Genomic DNA, 17837 nt, shown 5'->3' on the forward strand with positions numbered 1-17837 from the left:
CATGGGACAGGTTTTACTCTTTGTCACCAGCTGCTGCCGCTGCTGTGTTGAGACCCAAATGCCCGAATGGCTCTCAAATCAGCAGCATCACAGGAAGCTTGCCAGAAACACAGCCCCTCAGGTCCCACCCCAGCCCTTCTGATTCAGAATCTGCAGTTCAACAAAATTCCAGGAGATTCGTATTACATTAAAATTGGAGAGCCAGTGGATCTGCTGGCTAAGAAACTTACCTATCTCTCCACTGGGGGTGGGGATGACTTGCTCCAGTTACGTACATGTATTATGGTTTTATCAAGAACAAGGCATAAGCTCCTCACTGAACAGACTATTGATTCATTTAACTATTTATTTAGCATGTGTCAGGCATAGGGATACATCATAGGACTTGGGTGTACCCTAGATGTACTCACAGACAAGGGGGAGACCGAGCGAGAAACACGTACTTATCACTTGCTCCTGAAAGGGTAAGTTTGAGGCAAAGGAAACTGCCCGTTGTAGCAGAAAGGCATGGACTTTGGAGCCTGGGAGACCAGGATTCCAAGCCCAGCTTCATGACTTAATAGCCATACTGGCCTTGGACTAACCGGGCTTCAGTCTCCTTGTCAAATGGGTATGAAGATGATATATGTAAAGTGCTTATTCACACTGGGTACTGAAAAAATGGGAGCTGGTGTAATTTTGCACAAAGACTGTAGGTGCACAGAGGAAGGGGTGAAGAAACCCGTATGGGAAGTCCAGGGAGGCTTCCTAGAGGAGGTGACTCTGGATGGGGGTTATACAAAAAGAGCAGACAGAAACAGAGAAGGGATTTCTAGAAGGGAGAAAATGTGCACAGGAAAAAGATGCAGAAGGGCATGATGGGTGGGATGTTGCAATCTGAGCATTACTCCTTTACTCCCTTTGCTTTTAAATGGGGAAAAAGCCAGCAGTGGAACTTGTGAGACCATCCTCATCGCTACTGTTAGAATCCAAAGAAGTACATGAAAAGACACACTTATTCCTCACAATGTTTCTCTTCTGTACCTCAGATCTTCCCACAATGACTCTAGCTCCCATCTCCCACTTGACAGCTGCTGTCTATGCCATGTCCTCCCGGGCTTCACTGTTCAAACACACATTCGCAACTCTGGAGAGTAAGCACCATGCTGCACATATTTGAAAGAGAGCATGTTCACATTTGTGCCTGGTCAGTGCTAGGTTCTTGTTAAAAATGAAAAACGAGAGGATGCTCCCCGTCAAAACTCATCACCCTAAGCTGAGGAGCTTTCATTCACAGGTAGAACTCTGTTCTCTAGAACCCTGGCATATGAAACCTCGCAAGCTTCCACCTCTTGTTCTGCTTCTGCCTCTTGTCACCTTGGATTCTACTAGTTGAAACACAGTGATCCTTTCACACTTAATGTTTGAGCGATTCAACAGTTATTTGGGAAGGTATACAACTTATGAATAAGGCTTCATTGTTGGATCATTTCAGAAGGACCTAGAGGGAGCAAAGCCTGGAAACAGAAGAGCTGTGTGGAAGCGTTTCATAAAGGCCAAAGCACCCTGCATGCGAGCATCGCTGTTCTTCTAACGAGTGGCTGATTTAACAGTCATCCTATAAGGGGATTAGTTCTGATGCTTGGCCGGAGAGCTGAACTGCTGGCTCAGGGTCTGGCTAGAAATAGTGATGTAAGGCGGCACAGCACAGCAGAGCACAGGCCTGTGGGGCAGGGGGCTGGCTCCATGGTGCCAGCTCTGACATTTATTAGCTGTGCAGCTAGAGGCAACTCATTTCCTCCCCTGGCCTAAGTTGCTCCTCTGTAAGATGAGAAAACTGGCCTGGACTGAGGTTGCTGTAATCCTGTTCCACAGAATCCTTGTTCTGTGAGATGTCGCAAAGTGGTTGTTGATGGCTGGGAGTGGGAAGGATTACATGATCAAATAAAAATGGTGGACACGGGATGTGAAGTGGCTTTCAGAGCCTCTCAGGGGCCAGCCTATGTGAAGAGCAAGAAGAGAGGTGGAGGGACGCCGGGGTGGCTCAATGGTTGAGCATCTGCCTTTGGCTCAGGGCATGATCCTGGCCCAGGGATCAAGTTCCGTATCAGGCCCCTGAGGGGAGCCTGCTTCTCTCTCTGTATCTCTCGTGAATAAATAAATAAACTCTTAAAAAAAAAAAAAAGAAGAAGAAGAAAAGAGGTAGAGAACAGGCAGCTATTTCAAGTGAGGAGGTCCAGGCTTTGGGGTCAGAAGGCCTGGATATTAGTCCTAAATTTGTTCCTTTCTTCTGCTGGACTTGGGCAAGTGACAGACTTGCAGAGTCTCCATTTCTCCCTCTGGGTTGTGGGGATAATAAGAACCAACCTGTCTCGTGGAGCTACCGTGAGGCTTAAATGGGTTGCCGCAGTGATAGGGCTTAGCATGCATGTATTATGCACTGAGTGTCTACTCTTCTTGTCAGCACACCTTGTGTAAGTGGTCTGGGAGGCCCTGACTCAGACATTCAAAAAAAAAAAAAAAATTCATTCTCCAGCTTGAGAATTCTGGGGAATTTTAGAGGAACTACTTTCTAACTCCACACCTCATATACTTTCTTACTGTCTCCTTTGCTTCATGTGTTTACGTGTTGCCTCTCTGACTAAGTGCAGGAAGCAGAGAGTTGGCCTTAGTCTCCATCCTGCTAGTGGGACAGTTTCCATGGCGATAGAAGTCCGTGGGAGAGAAAAATAAATGGCCTTGCAAGGAAGAAGCAGATTTGGGCCATCAGGCCACACTTGCAGCCAGTTTCCTGGCTGACTGCTTAACACAATAAATAGCCATTTGTCCCCTGCATGTCATTCATCCAGGAGCCAGACAGACCCAGCTATGTTGGACACAGAAAATGATGATCCTGTTTATTAAGGAGAGGAAAACATCAACCAGAAACAGTGCTTCAAACAAGATATTCTGGTTTATAAACAGTAGGTTTCTCTGATGTTGACACCGTCTCAAAAGAAAGATGGTGCAGTGGCTGCTCACAGTGGCTCACAGTAGCTGAAAACAGAAGAGCTTAAAAGGAGTCATCACTTTAAAAAATGGGTTCCTGGAATGTAACATCTATTCTATCATTTTTCCTGAGGGGAGATAACATGTTTTGACAATTTTCTTTGGCTCGGGAGAGTGGGATATTGTGGAACTGAATTGTGTCAGGGACTTAAAAGGACTCAGCTCAGGCCAGGAACCCTGGGGACACATGGGCCAGGGGCAACAGGCCTCCTTCCCACTTTGAGCATTTCTTCTAGGTGAACCCCCAGGGGAAGTCTAATGGGGGGAAATGTCACCAAGAACAAGGTAGGACAGAGATGAAGGGAAAAGAGATGCAATATGGAGTTTAGGAATGAATGTGAGACTTGGGATTAGACCGTGAGAGTTCTCCCATATGTAACTTGGTTTCCTCTTCTGCAAAATGGGTTTTCCCTGCCCCTTTTTTGCCTCCACAGGCTGTTGTAAGCAGCAAGTCAGATTAAAAGGTTGTTCTTAGTGTAAAATATTTACCATTGTTAAAAAAATTATCCAAAACTCGAGTGTAAGGCAGAAAAGTGGGTGGCATGTCCTCTCAGTATCATATGGTGGCAATGACATTGGCCCCTGCTCTGCACCCCCTGCAAGGACTATCTAGGCAAATTTACTTTGCTTTACTCCAAGACTTGGTGAGGCTACATGTTACCAGATTTTTGTCTGGTAAACATACAAATATAAGGAGTTTTTGTCTTTTTGAAACAGATAAAGGTTATGGTTTCTTGTCCTGTTGGACATTAGCTAGTTATGTACCTAGCCCATAAATCTTGTCCTAACATTAAATTGCCTATAAATACCCAGCCCCTAAAATAATTTTTGAACTGGTCTAAGTATCTTACTTCATTAACTAATGAATTAGATAAACCTTTTGCTAAGTTTTATTTTATATTTGCATAAGAGTCATGATCTTACATTTTTGAAAATTATATCTTCACGCCATCACATGCCCTCCTGATCATCCATGGGTTTGCTTTCTGAGCTAGGGTGTTCTGAATATTGCCACTAAATTCTATTCCAAGCCAATCACTCTGTCTTGTCCTCTACAGGTAAGCTCTATAAGCATATGTGTTATTAAAGGTTATTAGCCAACATGCTTTATTACTTGAAAACAAACCCTTTCCTCCTCACCAAGGAGAGAAGGTGGAGTGGAAGTAGTTAAGGGTGGAATGAGGTGAAATTTATGAGAAGGTTTGGAAAAGAACTGCCATCATAAACAGAAAACAATGCTGCCAGAAACTACTCTACTGCTAGCAACAACTCCAAAATGTTAACAGTTTGACAATCTGTGGAGTGATTTTACTTACTTAAGCATTCTCTTTCAGAACACTTATGACAACCTGTGAAGTATCATCATTATTTCCAATCAACAAAGGATGCATGACAGACAGAGGAGAAGCAACTTGTCTATTCTGAATGGTCTAGACTGGAGCTCCTATGGGGAAGGTGTGTGTGTGTGGGGGGGGGTGTCTCCTAACTCTACCCTCATCTATACTGGCCTTTAAGCAAAAATGTTATAGCTTTCTTAATGATTCTGACTGTAGCTAACATTTATTGAGTACACTTTATGTGCCGTGCATATGCCAAGCATTTCATAAGATTTATGGTTGATGACCCTGTGGGAGAGAGGTACTTTTAGTGACTTCATTTTCAGATGAGGAGGGAGGCCCAGAGAGGTTAAGCCTCTTTTTCAGGATCCAATAGCTAGTAAGTGATGGAGCCAGGAAGTGAAACCAGGTGTGTCTTACTTCAGAGTTGTGCTCTCATCTCATCTGCTATGGTGCTTTCCATGGAGGGTATAGCACTTGACAGTTTACAAAGTGTATTTACATTCCTTATCTCACTTGGTTTTCACAACAACTTTAGGATGTAGACACTCTGCATTTGGCTCATGAAAAAAAAAAACAAGCTCATAGAACTGATGGGATTTGCTAATGCTCAGGACATAATTCACACTCATGTCTTTGGAATCCAGATCCTATGATTTCCTACCACACTGGGAGTCTCCAGACCTCAGACTGCCTCCTACAAGTCTAGCCTTGACTCTGGGCATTAGGCCAGTTGGGCTCAAACAGACGGGACAGTGTGTCTATAGGAGTGGGAGGTTCAGGTTAGGGTTGGGGGCAGCAGTACAAGGCCGTGATCACCTTGGTCCTAATATTTCTACCATCCAACTCTGTTCTGCTGAATAAACTAAAGTACGGATGTTCAAGGCAATGGACAAGCCTCAGGGGCAGCTGGAGAGGCAGTAGCCAGAGGAGAAAGTGAATCAGAACCACAAGCAATGCTTGTGGGAGAAAAGCACCAGGACATTGGCTTCTCTCACTGGAAGCCCAAGTGAAGGGCAAGTGGTCACGTACACTTAGTACCAGACCAGGGAGCTGGAGCTCCCACTCCAACCCCAGGCCTCCAGATGACTGGATACACAGTGGCTTGGGGACAAGATGTTGAGAACTGTCTTCTAGAAACTCTTAACACTTTAAAAAAGAACAAAACCATCATAACCAAGAAGCGAGTCATATCTGGGTTTATTCCCAACTCTTAATAGTTTGTTTATATCAAGGATACTAGCACCCATCTCATTTTGAAGTTGTATTGAGCTACTTTCAAAGGGATAAACGTTTTTGAGTGTTAGATGTCACAGGGCTCCCATGATGTGGTCCAAATTTATCTGTTTCTATTTCCATATCCTCTACTACTTCTATGCAGATTCTCTTTCCAATCACCTGAGCCTCCTGCACTTCTCCTAAATATACACTGGGGTTTTTGCTCACATTCATGTAAACCTCAGAGAGCTTCAACTCCACCCACTCTTTAGGGACCAGCTCAGGAAGTCCCATCTTTTTTCCATAATAAAAACAATTAGTCACAGCTGCAACCAGTACTAGGAGTTACGGTTCTCTAGTCACTGGGCTATGCCTGAGCTCAGCCAAATACTATACCTCCTCAGGTAGGGGGTCTTGTGGTGGTTCTCAAAGTGTAGTCCCTGAGAAGTACCTCCGAACTGGTGAGTAGTGCAAATCCTTAGTTCTCACCCCAGACTCACTAACACAGATAGATACTCAGTGTGGGGCCCTGCCATTTGCTGTTCTAGTCCTTCAGGTGATGTGGATGCACAAGTGAAGTCTGAGAACCCCCCTGATCTTTGTTGGAATCCCCAGGCTGTGTGTGAAGTAAGTGAAGGGAAACGGACTGTCTTGGTTTGCCTGAGACTGAATCAGAGCCCAAATGTCAGGCTGATTTAGTGCTGAAACCGGGAAAGCTCTGGACAAACCATGATGACCAACCATGATGAGTTGGTCTCCCTAATTAAGAACTAGTCAAAGAGGTCAAATTAAAGTGCTGGTGCTTAGATTTGGACCCACAATCTCCATTTTAATTAAACCACTGCACAATCAGTGATGCTGAGAACCCTTTCCCTGATAGTTTGGGGTCCTGACACTTATTTTTCAAAGAGCTCCTACCACTGTAGAATTACAAATGCAGTCAGTGCCAGGAATTAGAATAAGACTTGCCTTGAGTTTGTAGTTTAGTAGAGGGATTTGGCCTGGTCTGTGTGTGTTTGGAGGCAGCGTTGCTCAAATGAATCAGACACTCTAATTAGCATAAAGATCAGCCTGGATCTAACTAATATGAAGGTTCTGGTCTCAAGCCTGGGATGAGCCTGATAGGCCATAGTTCTACAGACCTCCCAGTGAAAGCTGCTGCCGCTGGTCCACAAACCACACTTTAAGGAGCAAGGGGCCACATTAGCGGTTCCCAAACTGGTCTGCACATTAGAATTACCTGGGGAGATTCAACACTATCAAAGTCCTGGCTGCACTGGAGCAATTTAGCCACAATCTCTGGGGAGGAGCCGCAGGGCTGCGGTCATTCTGGAAGTTCTCTGAAGGATTCTAGTGTATGGACGAATTTGGGAACAACTGGGTTTCCCCATTGTACTTTCAGTCACCACAACCTGGACTCAGGGTCTCAGTGCATCGGTTTGATGTCTCCTCCCGCATTCTGCCTCCAGGCCACTGTTCCCTACAAGGTGAGTTTCTACAACACGACTGACTTTTGTTATTTCATTTTGGTCCCTTCTTCGCTGGCACAAAACCACATCACAGGCTTTCATGCCAAAGGCAGGAGAAACTCTCTTAATAGTCAGACAGAAGGGAGACAACAGCCCTCCCTCTGCTTCTAAATTTCACTGGCCGGCTGACTCCCTGAGGGACTCAACACTGATGCTGAGATCCTTTGCCAGGCCTGAGGTCAAGGGTGGTCCTCCCCAACCCTGGGGCCCAGGTATGGACTGAGAAGTCCTGCCAGACAGAAGAGCCCAACTTGGACACCGAAGGACCAGAAGGTCACAAGCTGCATCATGGAAAGTTGTCTCTCCTCTTCCCCGCCACTTTAAGAAGTGTGATCCTTTTGGAGAATGACCTTGCTGGGAAGTATAATGAAAGGCCTTACATTCACTTTCCCACTCAAAAACCCTATGGTCTTGACAAAGTCTGGACTACTTCTTCCATTTTTTGAAGATCTTCAATGACTGAAAGAATGAGCTGCCAAACAGCTTTACAAAATCTTAACAGGGACACCTGGGTGGCTCGGCGGTTTAGCGCCTGCCTTCAGCCCAGAGCGTAATCCTAGAGTCCTGGGATCGAGTCCCACATCAGGCTCCCTGCATGGGGTCTGCTTCTCCCTCTGTCTATGTCTCTGCCTCTCTCTCTCTTTTTCTCTCTGTGTCTCTCATGAATAAATAAAATCTTAAAAGAAAAAAATCTTAATAGAGTAATGAAATCAGTACATTAACCAGTACAATAACTGTCCATCCTTAACGTCAAAGTGATATTTGCTGCCCTTCCTGAACATAAGCCCCCCCTGTGACAGGTCCTGTATGCTACCAGAGGTAGGGACGGGGGCCCAGAAACCCAGGGATGCTGGGTGAACAACACGGACTCTTTCTAATCTGTTTGCTCTTACATTAGGGGGACTTTTGGCATCCTATTCCATAATGTATATTTATGTTCTTTTCATGTAAAATGGGTGTTCCCAATCTTGCTCCCTCCAATCTTAGGTACAACTACTGCTCTGTGTTTATCTTCTGGCTTCTGGCTCACTCTCCCCGCCTATTGATGCTTGTACTCTGGGTGGGGAAGCCTCAAGCCAGGGCTTCAGTCTGTGGCCAAGAAAACCGTTTCCCCAAATAGGAGTTGAAAAGTGGGGCTTGTAGCTTCAATCCTGGGGGGTTCTTTTTCCCACCCGGCCTTAAGATGGCTGGCTTGGAATACAGTACACCAGTCAGAGGAGTGAGCAGAACTGGCTGTTGGCGTTCTTGTTCAAATTTCTATTCTGCACTGGCTAATCTATGTTTTCTATAATGCCATGCAAATTAGCCAGGGAAACAAATTAGGATAAAGCGCCTCGTAAAACCATAGCAAGTCTCACAAAGCCAGCAACAAAAACCATGTCAACATCAGAGGTCATATCTGGGGGCACAAGTATTCTTCAGGGGACTGTGTGTGTACATGGATGTGTGTGCAGATGTACATGCATACACGTATGTGGGTATGTGTCCAAATCTACTGTTTTTACCCCCAAGGTTGCTTCTTGGGCATTTCTAGTCTTCTGTCTGGACAAGCATAGATATAAGGAAATCACTTCAACTTAGATACCCTTTTCCTGAATTGTGTAATAAGGATAAAAATGCACAGACTAAACAAATTGAAATTAGCTCAACTGATCTCGTATTCAGAATTCTATGGATGGAAAACTTGTTATTTTTCCTTTTTGTTTTTAAAGACCAATCCTATTTAAAGCAACGGAAAAGGAAAACATTTGGTGGGTGATGAGCTGATGGCAGAAATGCTTGAGTTGTCAGTATTTCGGGGTAAAGATTCAATGATCTTTCTTATTAAATGGTTTGTGTGTATTAAATTGATTCCACGGACCAGCTGTGGTTGGAAGAATTAGTCTGATGGATTTAGCCCATGATGTTAGTTAGGAGTGTCTGGTGTCCCAAACAAAGTTTTGAACAAATGCCCAACAAAAGAGTACTTCTTACTCTCTATAAGAAATGTGTGTTTTTTTCTCTCTCTCTCTTATGTCAAGATAGTCTGTCCAGGCATGACTGTAGGAGAATTCGTGTTTGGGGCAAAAAACACCATGTTCTTCTTACTATTCTTCCTCTTACTATTCTTCCTCTAAACATCATGTTTAATACATAGAATTAAGTTGAAATCAGAGCTGCCAGCAAGGAGAAACAAATTCACAGAATCCCAGTACATGCTTCTCTAGAGTGTGTGGAAAGTTAGCAGAATGCTTGGTCGGCCCGGCCCCTTAAGCGTGGTGAAAGAGGCCTATTGCTCCTGTGTCTCCCCAACCCACTGTCTCTGAAATAGATCCTAATCCTTCTCTTCAGGTTTCTTGATGAATAATGCCCCTGGGGAAGTTCTAGAAACCACTAGCCAGTTCCTCCTACCACTTCTTCAGGAAGCTTTCCCCTTTAAGTTCCTAACCACCATGTATGACCTGTTACACACCCATCCACCTGTATGCACACACACATGTGCACACATCCACACATATGCATGCACATGCAGCCTTCTTTGGAACGATTCTATACTTGCAATCATTTGTTTGGTTCTGTCTTCCCCTCCAGGTAAGGAAATTATTGGAGATTCCTGAGATTCACATCATGTGTGAATGAAAAGGGTTAATCCAGCTATGAAAACTGAGTAGAAAAGCAAATCCATATGTGGAAAGGGAAATATGAAATGAAAGGTTTCTCTGTTTAAGACCGTGCTCTTGCCTCCTTCTCTCTATCCCCCCTCCTGTCTCTTTCATCCAACCTTCACTGATTTCAGGCTGGTTCCAAAAAAGCAGGAATGCCCAGACCCAGAGCCATGAACAGAGCAGGCACATGGAAGCCTGCCTGTGGGCAACAGCTGACCCATGCTTACTGGCCACATCCTGTATTATCTCCTCCCGATTAGAGCGAGATATTGCAATCATACTCCTCCCTGTTGTCAGGCCTGGTTGGCTAAGTCTGCTAGTAATGTCTACCTCCTACCACATCATTACTTGGCATAATGGAGCAGACGCAGTGAGTGCTCGCTAGCCAAGATAGGGGATTACTGCCCACTTTTCTTCCCTTCTGTCTGTGTTTTGGTAATTTTACTCTTGTATTTTTAGCACTTCATCAAAAATAGGCAAAGAAGCAATACGACTCAAATCAGTACATTTTCCAAGGGTTTGTGGCTCTTGGAAAGGCCTGACGTGAGGGACACTTGGATGGAGGAGCTATAGAGATTCCATGTGACAATTCACAGGGCTGGGCTCCTTCCCTGCTCAGCACTGGCCAGAGCCCTTGAAGGTGGGCAGCCTTGAAATATTCGTAGAATATCTCTTATCTTCGCAAGGTGATAAGGCTGGGGTCACTTTGAAATGGGAGAAATATGGAACGAGGCAGAAAGTTCCAAATCCAAAATTGAGCGATTAATGGCTGGATGACTGCATCTGTGTAATGGCAGTGCATGGAAAATGCAGGAGGTTTTCAGGCCCTGCTCGGACTCTGACTCCTTTAACTTTCCTTTGGTAGAGCAAAAATGATGGTGACTGAGAAAGAGAGGAAATCAGCCTCTATGCCGCCAGCTTCTTGCTGACAGCTGATGGGTACCCATGGCTGAGTACAAAGCAGGTCCACACATTTTTTGTATAAGGGACCCTGCTGGCTGAAGTGGTAGGATTTTTAGGATTGAACTGATATTTTTCTTTGACACCAGCTCCCTTTGAACTAGCTACAGATGCTGCCCAGGCTAACATGAATAGCGAATTGCACAAACAGACTGACAAAACCATTCTTTCCTGTTTTTGAGAATTGCCTGTTTTTAGACAAGTCAGCCCATTATTTGAGGGGTGCATTGCTTCTTTAAAAAAAGTCACTGGGGAGAGGGTCCTTCTACCTCCCCCCACATCCAGACTTTTTATGGATCTCTTTTGAGACCACCAGGTTCCCAAAGTATGGGCATTGTTTTCACTGAAAGGGATTTCCATAGAGCAAGAATGGACCTGGCATTTCTTGCCAAAATGTTTCCAGAGGCTCCAATGCTATCTTTTTTAAACTTGTCTTTTTTCTTTCATGGATCAGCCCTGCCAGTTCTTGGGAAGATGTAAGTAAAGCCACTAGGCTCACTCAGAGCCAGAAGTTATCCAGCCCTCTTGGGAATTTTATCGGAGATTTACCAAGTGGTTTGAGGGAAGTTAAGATAAAAGAAAATAAAGTCCTTCTAGGGTTTCTTTATTCTCCCCTCCCCCATTTCCTAAATGAGAACAGGCTGTCGGTGTCCCCAGGCCTAATACCTTCAGGCCATACTTGGAAATTAAAATCTAATTGGCTTCACGGTTCTTAGGTTTCAGCCCTTAGTAGACTCCTCCTCAAGTTAGAAGACTGCGGGCCTGAGGCTGGCAATACTTAACTTATTATACCTCCCCGGTTTTATATGACTCCTGATTTTAGCGGCTGAATGTCTTAAGAATGTCTTCCTATAAGGATATTAATTTGGTGTGTGTGTGTGTGTGTGTATGCATGTGTCTGAATTCTTGCAGCATTACTGATCTAAGGATAACACACTTTTACTGGAGTTAGTTTTGGAAATGGAGAGACATAGCAAACCAAGTTGGAAGTTTTTTTAATCTTGCTTATCTGAATCTTGATATGGTAATAGGAAGTGTGCCATGTAAAAGTACGGCACTATTACTGAAAGCATGCAGGCTTTGCTTATGCAAATGATTCCTGCTGGGAATCTCACACATAAATTCTTAGGTGAATTTATGGGAGTAGAAGCTTTGAGACACACATACATTTCCTTCAGCCAACTTTGGTGCCTTGATGTTAAGAAACTACTGTGTTTTGAATGTCTTTAGCAAGATGGTTTCTTAGTTTAAAACAAAAGTACCCTTCTTATTTTTCCTCTTCGTCTTCTTCACTATCATATGTTTTTCAAACTAACATTAAATATATTTTCAAATATTTCATCCTTTCCTTGATTTTCCCCCCAATGAGCTTTCTCCATAATGAACTAGTTGCACATACTTTATACAGTGGAATTCTATGTTTAAGAAAATCTGACACAAGGAAATCACAGATTCTTAAACGAAAACACCTTACAGAGTATTTAGGTCAAATTTTTCTAAGCCTAGTTTTATGAAACTGCAATTAGCAGATGGTCACTTTGCAAATAATTTGTTTTCAAGGTCTCACCTTTGCAGCTCACCTGACACAATTAAAATCAGAACTATAGAAGCCAAGTCACTTTCCAGAAAATTATCTCTTGAATAATTTTAGGATTATTCTTTTAACCATATGCCCCAGAAAAGATGCCACTTTCCTGTATACCTCTGAGTCTGCCCATATGCAGTTCTTTTTGCTTTGAACATTTCTCTCTCCCTATACTCGACTCTTATTTGTCATTCAGGTACCCCATCACATTGTCTTATGAAACCCTGTATTTTGTACTGCTTTGTAGTACCCATCATGATTGTAATTATTTAATTATTATTTAATCCTGAATATAACTCCTTAGTGACATTCTTTCCTGCTAGACTGTAAGCTCAATGGGGGCAGGGTCCCTATGTATCTAGTTTACTCTATCAGCAGTGCCTCACATATTGCCTTGCACATAGTAGTAGCTCCTCAGTGAACATGTGTTTGACTAGCTTCTTTTGTAACTTTCATTTTTGCCTTCAACCAATGCCTCTTCAGTGCTACATTAAAAGCTAAAGTATAATAGATGTCCTTCATCTGAGGCTGATGCCGACAGGAAGAATTGGAAAAATAAGGATCACCCTGATTTCCTGCAGTTTCTGGAATTCAAGTCTTCCCTGGTTGCCCAACCCTTCTCGGCCCTCCTCAATGGCTCTCTCCTCCCCTGTAAGGTTCTAGAACTGGTTCTTACCTCCTCTTGATTCTCAAGATGCTTCTCCTTTATGCATCAATGTATGCAAATAGCTTCAGCTATTCCCTCTGACTCTCATTGTTATCTCCAGGAATTCTTTCAGTTCCTGGAATCTTTTCGTATGACAGAAGTGCTATCTTACCTTCTTTGCCACCAAACCCACTGGTTCTCTTCTGTTTATGGTATTCCTGCCCATCCAGTCACCAAGACCTGTGGTCTGCATTCTGGTCAGTTGTTCAAGGCAAGTAGACATGGAAAGAAATGCTCTTTTTCTTGGGCAGGATCCAGCAGTTCCTCTTTGAGGGGCCCATTTCTAGTTTGTACCATCCCTTCTGGGGTGTATCCCAGAAGGTAGGAGATGCTCCTCTGATGGGAGAGCCATTTTCTGAACCTTCTGGAAGGTGACTCACCAGATAGAGAAAATCAGACTTCTCTAGAGCAACTCAGAATGTAGCAACCACAGGCTTCTCCATGAAACAGAATATATACAAGCACTGGGAAATTGTGAAAACTTAGGCCAGCCTGTGAGAGTCGTTAAGCTCTGTGGACTTTCCATGGCATTTCTGGTCTTGGCTCATTGCTTTGGAATATCCCTTTATCCACTCCTGCCCTTGAAATGATTTGCTGGCAGAGCACTGGAGGAGCACCGTTCATGTTGGAGCTTGAGGAGTTGAACCCATGCCCTGGCTACTTTATCACTACCCATGTGACCCTGGTGAGTAGTTTCTGCTCTCTGAACTTCGATTTCTTTTCACCTTTAAAATGGATCATAATTCCTACCAGCTTCACGGGGCTGCTGTGAGAATCAAATATGACACTGCATATGAGATGTTGAGAAAACTGAAAAGTGCTATACAGATTAGGGATAAACAAGTAATAGATGTTCAGGAAAACCTATGTTGCTCCTTCATGAATTCTGTCCTCAATACACCATCTGTGTGATTGTTTATTTCCCTTAGAGTAAATTAAAAAAAAAAAAGAAAAACAACTTATTTCTTGAAAAAAAAAAAAAAACCCTTTACCATAAATGTATTAAAACAGAAGGTAACCATAAAAAATACGACAAATATGAAACATCATTACATTCCAGCTAATACTATTGTCTTTTAAAAGGTCTGAGCCTGAGGGCTACTCTCTATCATGGCCCATCTTTCTGGAACCCTGCAAACATGTTACATATAGATAAGAAATGGCATAGAGGGAAGAGGGAGAGCTGTGGATTGAATTTCCCACATTTATTTCATGTTCATCATTTAGCTATGTCACCAAGGCAATTTATTTAATCTGAGTCTTACTCATCTGTAAAATGAAATTTCTGTAAACATTAGGAAAAAACTATGTAGCACAGTGCCTGGCACATGGCCTGTGCTTGATAAGTGGAGTTAATATACCCAGTACAAGAGCAGAGCTTCTATTTTAATCCCTCATATCAAGGGCAGAACTTAATAAAATTTTTGGTGTTTTTGCTTCCAAGGAGTATAGAGTGACTAATAAAACTGAAGAGAAAATTCGGGGCTATTTGTCAACTAGCAAAGTAAAGAGGTGACTTAAAGTGATTAACTGGACGATCCAGACTTTAGAAAGATGGGGAAAATATCAACCAGCAAAGCAATTTCACTCAGCAAAACTTTGAAGAGACTATCCACTCTTTCAAAAGAGTGTTCATAGTGTTCAGGGCTAGTCTAAAATTATAAAGCACTGAGAGGTGGTGATATTAAGCACTTTTTAAAAAAGGAGTGCCAAATCTAAGTCTTCAGGATGAGAAGAAATATGATGGGTCCAGGGCCTTCTCAGAATTTCTTGTACTTCAAAGAGTATGTACTTGGCAATGATTCTGCTACTTTCCTGAGTTTGGTCAACGTGGCTGAGGGAAGGCAAAACTCTTAAAATCCACACAGATGGAACTTCTCCACTGGCCCTATTTTGGTATAAATATTCATCAGAGACTAGAAACTTAAAGTCGATATCGGTCTGAGCTATGAGTGGTTTGGACTAAACTTCAGCCAATTCTCAGTTGTCCCGCTGGCTGTCGTCTCTCAGGAGGGCCAACTCTCCTGAGATGTGGCTGCTGTTGTCAGAGACCTGAGCCAACTGCCGCCCTAGACCATGGAAATCACTGCAGTTTGTTCTCAAGAAACTTCCAGCCAGAAAGAGGGGGGCCTCTGGGGTCAGATGAAGGTTTAAGTCAATTGTTTGAAGGAAGGAAACAAATCAAGGCTTGGCTCAGCCACCATCCTAAAGCCAATCCTTTCGTAGGCGAGTCTGCAGGAAGATAATTAAACTTGGGACCAGGCATTAAAAATTCAGAGTCTGGTTTGGAATGGTGCCTTCCCCCAACTCTCTCACTTTCATTTCCTTTTCATCTCCAGATTCTTCCTAAATTTGCCAAAGAGTCTCCCTCCCATGTCTCTGGCCCCACTCCTACCATGCTGGTTTTGCTCTTGGTCCATGGGTGAGAAGGTTTTAGATTAAGCTGCATGGGTAGGGATCCCACTGAGGGGTGCTGGTCTCATGTACTCTATTCCATGTCTGTCTTGTGTTCTTTGCCCTCATGTTCTCTCTACTTCCACCTCCTCGGGATTCTTTGTCTCTACCAGTTTCCCAAAGTGGTTGTATCTTTTTGTTTTTTAAATATTTATTTGAGAGACAGAGAGCGAGAGCCAGAGAGAGAATGCATACATGGAGGAAGAGCAGAGGGAGAGAATCCTTAAGCAGACTCCCCACTGAGTGCAGAGCTCCACAGGGGGCTCAAGCTCACGATGTGGGAAATCATGACCTGAGCCAAAATCAAGACTCAGATGCTTAACCAACTGAGCCACCCAGGTGCCCCAGCAAAGTGGTTGTATCATTTTACATTTTTCCTGGCAGCATATGAATTCTAGCTGCACCATGTCCTTGTTAATACTTGCTATTGTCAGTATTTAATTTTATTAGTCCTCTGGTTGTGTAATGCTGTCTCCCGGTGCTTTTGTGTTTTTCTGATGAGTAATAACATTGAATACCTTTCCTTACACTTAGTAGCCATCTAGACATCTTCTTCCGTGACATGCCTGTTCAAATCCCCACCTATTTTTTAAAAAATTGGACTGCTTTTTAAAAATTGATTTAAAGGAGTTATTTATATATTCTCGATATAATCTTTTGTCTGATATATGTACTGTGAATATTTTCTTTGTGGATTGTCTTTTCTTTAGTGGCATCATTTAATGAAAGCAAGTTGTTTTTGGTGACCAGCCTTCATATTTATTTTCGGAACATCCCTTCCAGATGGAAAAATCAGCAGGATATACGATTTACATTGCTCTCTTACTGCTCTAGCATTCCATATAGCAATAAACTATGACAAGTTTGTAAATAATTTAAAAAGCTTTTAAAAAGTATATTACCTCTGTTTATCAAAGTTTTCTTCTTTACCTTCTTAGCCTTCTCTGATTTCTTATCATCTCCCCCTGCCTCCAATTCTTTATAAATCAAGTATTTCGCTTGTGGATCAGTGCTGATTTTTCATGAGTATTTATGACATGGGTTTGGAGTTCTTAGTGCTTTTGAGATGCCTATCCCCTTCTCTTTGGCCAGGTTTTTGTACTTTAAAAGCTCTTCTCCAAGAAATAGGATAGTTCGGTGGCAAAGAAGTGGCCTTCCCAACTGGGTGAGATTAGGAGAGGTAAATATGCTCTGATGGAGAAGGTGGCATGAGTCACCGAACTTATGTCAAAACAAAAACTAGGGGCTGTCTGTTGGCTATCTCACTCAGCTAAAAGCTGACACTAGGTCTCCCAGAAGGCAGGAACTAACCCAGGAAACAGGTGCTTTGACCTTAATCCTGAACAATACAGAGGACTTGGTCAGTTACCAGAACTGGAACATTAGAAAAAAGTGGTCACTGTATCCTTGAACTGAGGAGCTAGGGAAATAGAAGCAATGGGAAGAGTTGGAGAGAGAGAGAGAGATTTTAGCTCACAATAACAAAGAACTAATATTTAGAGGACTTCAAAAAATAGATCTCTTCGGGAGCTGCGAGTGCTGGTCAGTGGCATTCTCAGAGGATCTGGCTGTCCTGTCTAGTTCATCTCATGTTTATGGATGGGATAGCTGAACAAAATAGAGTTTGAAAAGCCTTTTTGAACCTGAAATACTATGATACCTCAAATTCTTACCCCAGCTCTTGAGCAAGTCACAAGGTCAAGATAGATCTGTTTCCTTCTTTGTTAAATAAGGAGGTGGATCCAGGGAACTAAAGCCCTTCCTACCTCTTAAAAATTAATTGTAGTTGCTGAAATATACAGTACAAGCATTATTCAAATACGTATATGATGATTTCTCTTGTGGTGGCCCCAACCCTGGGCTGGATCCAAGAAAAGTAGAGGCAGGTGACGACAGTCATTCAAGTTACTGTGAATCTTATTACAGGGTGTCTCTCCCCATGAGCTGTTTAGGCATGTTGGCTGTGTAGGAGGACAGACTCAAGGAAACACAGCTTTTCTATCAAACTTTGCCTCTTCTCAGGTCCTTGCAAACACAGGCATGATTCTTACAACTTTATTTTCCAGATAACTGACAGGGAATTATCTGGGATTTTTTTCTTTTTCTTTCTTTCTTTTTTTTTTTTAATACACCATCTATAACTGAACAATCAAAAACAATCATCCCAGTGGCATTTTGACACCCAAACCATGTGTTTTTCATTTTGAAGCCTCACCTGCTTTAACACATGGCAACAAGGAACTCACACTGTCTGACCAAGTGAGAAATCTGAAGCGCTGTTCAAAAGGAATTGTTTCAATGTAAGATTCTGGATCTTGTTAAACAAGTTCCATATTTCAAAAGTTGATTTTTTTCTCTTATTTCATTAAAGATTCC

General features: G+C 43.0%; 1 protein-coding gene across 2 annotated transcripts in view; it reads right to left on the bottom strand.

Moving 5' to 3' along the window:
• The window catches only part of LMCD1 (LIM and cysteine rich domains 1), a 58503-nt gene that overhangs the window by 29816 nt on the left and 10850 nt on the right, over nt 1–17837 (bottom strand). The window lies entirely within an intron of this gene.

This window comes from Canis aureus, chromosome 19 (genome assembly GCF_053574225.1).
Source record: "Canis aureus isolate CA01 chromosome 19, VMU_Caureus_v.1.0, whole genome shotgun sequence".
Taxonomy (NCBI): Eukaryota; Metazoa; Chordata; class Mammalia; order Carnivora; family Canidae; genus Canis; species Canis aureus.